An 8,013-nucleotide genomic window follows, 5' to 3' on the forward strand; every position below is an offset into this window, starting at 1 on the left:
ATGATGCTGGAAAGATATGATATTTGAAAAACTTACAACCAATTAACCAGCTCCATAAAAATAGAAACCAATTATTCAGTTTGGGGGGTGTGATTGGTCAGTCTTTCTGGTATGATGCCTTTCCGGCGTTATAGATTTTCCCTTTATATTTATAACCCATAAAAGAGGAGAGAGTTTTGTGCTTCTAACTCTAGTCCATCTAGGTCGAGGTGTACAATCGATTGGTTCAGCTCGAGGACCTAACCGACTATTCAATTTGACCATTTTCTCCAAGCTAGAGTTCAGAATCAAACTGGCCCTAATCGAGTTCAGTTTGGTTGGTTCGGTTTCAGTTTGATTGAGCCCTTATTCCACATAAATGATAAACATTCAATATTTAATTAATAATTAATAAATGTTATTAGTTAAAAATTAAAATGGCCCCAAAGCCAATGGTTTTAATTAATTAACTATTATTAATTAAAAGTTAAAATATGTCCAAAGCCATATGATAGGGAATTGTTGAATTGGCCATTATTTACAAACAATTAATGATTAATGAACAATTAATAATTAGTCTAGTTTTAATTAACTATTATTAATTAAAAGCTAGAATAGGTCCAAAGCCCTATGCCAATGGAGAATTGCCAAATTGACAATTATTCACTCACAATTAATGATTCATGAACAATTAATAATTAGTCTAGATGTTAATTAACTAATATTAATTAAAGGTTAGAATGGACCAAAGCCCAATGGGGAATTGCCAAATTGGTCATTGGAAAAGATAATAATTAATTAGTATAAAGTATTAAACAGAACATTACATATTCAATATACTTAATTAAATAAAAAAACTAATTGGGTTTTTGCCTTTTTTGGTTCGGTTCTATTGAAAATCTCAACCAAACCAAACCAAAACTGAAAATCAATTCTTTTTTTTTTTTTTCCAAAACAAAACCAAACCGATATCCATGTTAATTGAACCGAACTAGATTATTCAATGTGGTTCGGTTTTCAGTTTATCAACTAAATGTGAACATCCCTACACATAGGGTTGCAAGTAGTATCTGATTGTTTGAATTTGGTTCCATTGTGTGATCCGAATTCAATTCAATTTGATTTACATATACTTGTGTAAAGAGTATCTATTAGGAACAAATAAGTATTAACCACACATGATATGCTTTTTGGATTACTCATATGACTTGTGCATTATCCAAGACAATTATCTATGTTGATGTATGCTTAAAATGTATATTGTATCTACTAGCAAAGTGGATTTGACTATTATGTCCTTGCTAAATTTTCATAGGTTCAAGTTTTGCATGTATAAATATTTTTTAGTTAATTTTGTTCACAAAATATTCATAATCAATTTTTAGTTCACTTTATTAATACTACAGATCATTTTTAGTTTAATTTATTTATACTATTCAATATCCAATTCCAATCTGAATTAAATTTTATTCAACATAAATCCAATAAATAAGTTCTGATTTGAATTCAAATATATATACATACATATATATATATATATATATATATATATATATATATATATATATATATATATATATATATTAAAACAAATTGGTCAATAAATTTTCTCCTGTTTTTGAATTTTTTATTTTTGTTATTCCATGTCATTTTTGAAACAACAATGAGATGCACTTTCCCAATAACCTAAATAATCTCTTTTCCTAAAATTTCTCCTAAACTACCTCCCCCACTTTCACCAAAATTATCTCTAATTCTTATTTATCACCAAAATTATCTCTAATTCCTATTTATCTTCTAAATTATCTCTAATATAGTAGAGAGTTTCTCTCATTAAATTATCTCTAATTCCTATTTATCCTCTCTCCTACTTTTATCTATATCTATCTAAAAAGGATTGGATTAAAAAATTTAAGAATTATTTAAATATTCTAACAAAGTTATATAATAACTTTAAAAATATTTATTAAAAACACAAAAAAATAATATTATATTTTTACAAAATATATCACGAAATTATGTTCTAACAATTTAAATTCTGTTTTTCTAGATTATCAATTTAAATTTTATTCAAATAATAAAAACTTAACTTTAAAAATAAAATATTATTTAAATATTTCAATAAATAAATATCATAAATAACAAATATTATGAATATATAAACAACTATATAAAAAGATATTTAGTAATATGTAATAGATTTAAAGAAATAAAATTAAAATAACAAAAAAAATTAAATATTTTACATATTATTTAAATATTTAAATAAACATTTAACATAACTATATTTTAAATAGTTAAAATAACGAAATCATGTAATAAATTTAAAAAATTTCTTAAAAGTAGAAAAATAATTATAGCACAATGTCAAAAATACTAATAATTCAATATCTTACAAAATTAATAATAAAAGTATGTAATAATTGTATAAATTATAATTTTAAGGATTATTAAATTCAATAAATAATTAATATTTTAAAATTTAAATATTCTACATATTATTTTAGTAGTTAAGTAACTAAATATTTTAAATAACAAAATATTTAACATAACTAGATTTTAAGTTTGTTAAAATAAAGAAGTTATGTAATGAATTTAAAACAATATGAAAAGTAGAAAAATAATTATAACATAATATTGAAAATAATAATAATTTAATATTTTACAAAATTAATAATTAAATAACTTTAATAATAATTTAATATTTTCACATAATATTGTAAGTAACTAATTTCACTTATATCAAATAATAATTCAAAAAAATAACTTTCATAAAAAATAATATTTATTAATAATATTTTTAAACTCTTAATATATATTTATTATATAATTATATATTCTAATATTAATATTTATTGTAATTTAGTAATTATTTATTGTTTTTTCTGATAAATGTATTTTCAATATAATTATGTATAAATTTATTTTTGCTTTGTTATTTATCAAAAACCTTTTAATAATTATTGAAGATTAAACTACTATTATTGAAATTTTTAAATTTTGTTTATTGTACTTATTGTATTTATTGTACTTTTTATATAACTTATTGATTAATAATTATTAGATATTATACTATTTATTGACTAATTTAATATATTTTTATTGCTTATTGTATTTTTGCAATTATTGTATTTTCTATTATCAATATATTTTTCAATAATTGTCTATTTTTGTTATAAATTTTCAACAATTATTGGAGATTAAAATATTGTTATTTATCAAAGATGGGACTATTAACTTATCTGAAATTATGAGAGTTCATGAGTTGGGTTGGTTTGGTTGTAGGTTTGACTTGGTCAGTTGAAACCGACTAACCATTTGTGAAATCGACCCACTCAAGTTGTATCAGTTTGGGTTGATTTTTTGGTTTGGTCAATTGATTCAAAAGATTTAAACTTGAAAAGTCAATTTAAATTTTAAAAATTATAGTGCAATTGTTAAAAAGTAAATTTTAAAATGAAATTTATGATATAAAACAATTTAGACTAAGAAATATGGGAAAATTTTCACTTTTTCATATTAAAAATTATATTTAAAAGATAAAATATTAATATATATATCAATGGTCAAGTCATCTGATTTTGGTTGATTTACAAATGGCCAAAGCAAAACTGATCCAATATGGTCAGGTCAAGTTGATCGTGTTGGTCAATTTCATCAATTTAATGAATAAACCAAACTTGAAATTAATTATTGTTATTTTTGTATTATAAAAGTTTTATTAAAAGTAGTATATAAAATATGATTAATTATTAATTATTTATAAATTTGAAAATATAAAAAAGTTGTATACTCTTATGTAGGGGTGTCAATTGGACTGGATTTGGTCCAACCCGATCCAGTCCAATGTGAGTCCATTACAAATGGACCTGGTCCAATCTAGTTCAATGAATATTTTGAACCATTTTGGACCAGTCCAGTGACTGTCCAATCTGTTCAAATTCCTATTATTTTAGATTGGTTTCAACTCAAACCTTGTCCATTGACACCTATGTTCTTATTTTCTATCAATGGACCAAATATTGGTTCAATCTAATATAAATACATTATGGATGAACCAGGTCCAATCCAATATGTCATATTTGTCCGTCCAGTCCATCCAAATTCAACATGTCTTATTGGTCCGTCCAATCCGTCTAAATGGATTTTGATTTGGACAGAGTCCAACCCAAAACTGGTCCATTGACACCCATACTCTTATGTGTTTCTATTAGGGTCATTTAGTAGAACACGCCTTAGAGTTTTACATATTTACTTAAACCTACCTTATAGTTTTCATTTTAATAAAATATTTCATATATTTTACAACTTATTTACTTTATCAGCCTTTCATTAAGGAGTGTTTGTTTTGTCATTAGGGCCATGATTTTTTATTCCAAAAATACCCTTATCACTTTTTTGTATAGAAAACAAAATTGACCAAATATAGCCAATAGAGTGGTTGCCTATGTCTTATTAGGGGCAAAAATAGTATTTTTATTTTTATTTTCTTTTCTTTTGATAAAATTTATTTAAATGAACATTAGGGTCGACATTGTCATTTTCCACTATCATCTAATGGAAGATTGATTAAATTCATAGTAAATTATAAGTGGTGTTTTAGTAAAGTACAAACTATAGGGTAAATTTTAGTAAATCCATGAAACTATAAGGGGTGTTTTAGTAAATGACCCTTTCGATTGTTTAGCTTTCGCTTAATAAATCCCGTGCACCACACAGGTCCCCGCTAGTATATATTAAAAATCAAATTTGAATCTATCTATATATCAATTTGATTCGTTTACAACCCTAAGTCCGTGTTATACCTATAGAAAAAAAAAAAAGATTGTAGTCAATATTCAAACTTTTATGTACCCAGAATGCCCTTCCTATTCATGCAATTTTCCATTTTATCCTTATCATTTCTATTAATAAAAGGAATTTTTTTCTGCTTCCAACCAAGAAAAGAAATTAAAAGGCTTAAAAAAAAGAAAAGATCAGTTAATGATGGGAACCTGTTATATATATATAACAAATAAATTAATAGAAAAAACCCCAACAGTAATGTATTAAAAAATAATAAAATATTAATGAAAATAATTAATGACTTAAGTAATAACATTATGTAATTAATATTAAATTAATTACTAACTTAATTATCTATCTATATTAATTTACATAATTATGATAGCTTAAATAATTTAAATACTTAATTACATTAATTAATTTATCTTTCATTTTTATCTCAACTTATTAACTTAACTAAATTGAATTATTTAACTTCGATAAAACAAAAAACTAACCCAACTTAAATAAAACTAACTGTTTTAGTTATAGATTTTTATAATGTTCCTTCCCTTGTAGAATGTTTCCATGATTTTTGACACATTATTGGTTTGCAAGAGGATATATTGGGAAGTCCAGACCAATTGACATAGATACGATGGCTCTTGGAACAGCTAATGCTGCTAGATTAGTTATTGGGATTTGGATTGAAGGTGAGATTTTCGCAGAGAGAGAGCAGAGAAAGACACTATTTTCACTCCCAAGTTGAATGAGGAACTAAGGAAGGAGAGACTATAGAGTCTTGGTGAAAGGCATGCAATATCAAGAATTTTTGAATTGGGTCATTAAATACATTGTTTCATTTTTATGGGAATTGTTAAATTTATTTAATCTCTTAAATTAGCTCTACTGTGTGTGAAATTGACCAATTGTATCGTTATTGTTTATATATTGTCTTAAAATATCTTTACTGTTTCTGACAATTGCTTAATTCTACCCTTTTCGTTAATGTTCCATCGAAATAATATAGAGGTGGCACCATGTGATAGTATAAATTTTCTTTAAAACCCAATTTTAATTTTCCCCCTCTCCCTTTTTTTTTCACCATCCCTCTCCCTGGCAGCAGCTACAGCAAACCACTCCACAACCGTTCCAATCCCCATCCCTTCGCCGCTGTCGCCACCCTGTCATCGTCTGTATCCGACCACTGTTAACATAATAAACCCAAGGAGGCAATTACATGTTACCGGACCATACATGTTACCGGACCATGTCTCTGAGACCCCAAAAGCCAAACGCTCTGACCTGTTCGTTCACTCTTAAAGCCTGTGCACGAATGTTAGCCCTTTATAAGCTAAGCAGATTCATTCTCAGCTCATCTGTTTTGGGTTTCAAGCTGATGTGCTGTTGCAAACTGCACTTTCAGGTGACCTTGACAACGCGCAACAGTTGTTCGATGAAATGCAGATTAGAGATATTGCGACGTGGATCTTATTAATCGCGGGGTTGGCGCAAAGGAGCAGACCTTATGATGCATTGGTTCTCTTTCAGCAAATGAGGCGTGAGAGACTGAGTTCCAACGAAGTTATTATACTTGGAGCACTTTCGGCTTGTTCACATTTAGGCTCACTTAAAGTACCCTCACTATTAGCGGCAGATGATGTGGAAGAAACAGATATCCACCGTCAATCATCTGCTTCTTTCCACCGTCAATCTGTTTTATTCTATTTACTGAACAATCTGTGGTTAGAGGTCCCAAAACCCCATGGCTGCCCTGGAAATAGCAGGACCTTCCTTTAATTTCAGAGATCTCCAATGTAGTATATGGACGTTCCTTCTTGCAAATGGCTTTTTTGTTCATTTTAATATTTTCTTTTGTTTTAGTAATACCTTTATTATGAGGAGGAAATGCAAGACTAATTCATCGATTTCTTGTCTCTTTTTCCCCAATTTCTGTATTACTTGGTCTTTATTCGTTCCTTGATGTAATCTCTCTCTTTATTCGTTCCTTGTTTATATTTGCTGTAATTATGAACTATTTGTTGGATGATCAGGGGATGAGGTCGGATGAGGGAAGAGAGAAAGAGAGGTCACCACCGTCTTTACCGTCTTCCAGCGGTGAAACACAGTTCGCCGGAAAAAGGGATCAGACATCATCATCTGAATTGTTCTCAGTTGGATTTTATTTTGAAATTTGAGGAATAGTGGAAGGCAAATTCAACATTTCATTTCCTTCTATCAGCACTTAACGATAATGTCAATTTTTAGAACCAGTAAGAGTACTTTAAGATAATATGCAAATAGTAAAGGTACGGTTAGTCAATTTCACAACCAGTAGGGGTAGTTTAAGAGATTTACCCTAGATTTTATGAGTCATTAAACACACGGGTTCATTTCTATTTTAATTTACTTTTGATAGGCAAACTGAAAAATACACTTGTTGATGCTTGGTTTGGCTGAAAGCAACAAAGTAATTTCACTCCCAAGCTTCAAGGGAAGGCCGAAGGCTTTGAGGGTCTCGGGGAGATGAGCCGAGGCCGAGGCGTATCGCTCCTTCAAGTATTGTAGAAGTCGAGGGTTAATACCGAGAAGGGTGTCCGAGGGAGGACGAGGTGTTGTTCCCACAATGACGAACCTGCAAGGGAGAGGGTGTCGGAGGCCCCGGGTGGTTACCCGAGGCGAGGACTTTGACGATCAAGTTAGTTCGTTCACGAGGTAAGTGATAAGTCTGGAACCGAGGGGGTCCAAACGAGGTCTTAGATAGCGCTAAGTCCTTAGTGGAGAGAGCCCTAGAGATCACAAAGGTTTCAAGTGGAATCGAATCCCTTACCTTGTAGGGGGTGCCTTGCATTTATAGTCGGAATTGCAAGGGGTAATTGGGCTCAGATGGTCCAGATGCAAACTGTACGAGGGCTTGGCGAGATGTTCTACCAGTGCCACATGGCGCCTTGCAACTGGGTCCACTTGGTCTGCGTCAAATTACTCCGAGAATCCTCATGGTAAGCCTATGCGGGTGTCCTCTATTCGACATGCGTCAACCTTGTATAGGCCAGTCGAATGCGCCTACATCACTTGCCCTCCACTCCCGAGGCCGACGTGGGGGTTCGGAAGGGGCCTCAGCTTCGGCCGAAGGGAGTGCCGATATTGGTAGGTGCCATCGGACTTGTGTAGCGGAGTGTACCTTGTAGTGGCATCACCTTCATCTCGCTTCTGCTTTGGCCTTATTATAGTTCGCGGAAGAAAGGTGAGGTTGTAGATGCCTCGGCTTCG

General features: G+C 30.0%; 1 long non-coding RNA gene across 1 annotated transcript; it reads left to right on the forward strand.

Moving 5' to 3' along the window:
- The first annotated feature begins 5,398 nt into the window (after positions 1 to 5,398).
- LOC148849523 (uncharacterized) lies at positions 5,399 to 6,671 on the forward strand. The gene is made up of 2 exons (XR_016101015.1): positions 5,399 to 6,081; positions 6,170 to 6,671. It is a non-coding gene; the product is annotated as an uncharacterized LOC148849523 (long non-coding RNA).
- Positions 6,672 to 8,013: the final 1,342 nt, after the last annotated feature.

This window comes from Nelumbo lutea, chromosome 6 (assembly GCF_056320005.1).
Source record: "Nelumbo lutea isolate HS-2025 chromosome 6, American lotus-T2T, whole genome shotgun sequence".
Lineage (NCBI taxonomy): Eukaryota > Viridiplantae > Streptophyta > Magnoliopsida > Proteales > Nelumbonaceae > Nelumbo > Nelumbo lutea.